Source organism: Sinocyclocheilus grahami, unplaced genomic scaffold (genome assembly GCF_001515645.1).
Source record: "Sinocyclocheilus grahami isolate Dianchi unplaced genomic scaffold, SAMN03320097.WGS_v1.1 scaffold2673.1, whole genome shotgun sequence".
Classification (NCBI taxonomy): domain Eukaryota; kingdom Metazoa; phylum Chordata; class Actinopteri; order Cypriniformes; family Cyprinidae; genus Sinocyclocheilus; species Sinocyclocheilus grahami.
The window spans coordinates 6628-6841 of NW_015507851.1; positions in this window are offsets into that span (position 1 = coordinate 6628).

The window sequence follows — 214 nt, forward strand, 5'->3', positions numbered from 1 at the left end:
CTCACTCACACACACACACTCTCACTCACACACACACTCTCACTCACACACACACACACACACTCTCACTCACACACACACACGCTCTCACACACACACGCTCTCACTCACACACACACTCACTCACTCACTCACACACTCACGCTCTCACTCACACACTCACTCACTCTCTCACACACACACACACACACACACTCTCTCACACTGACTCACA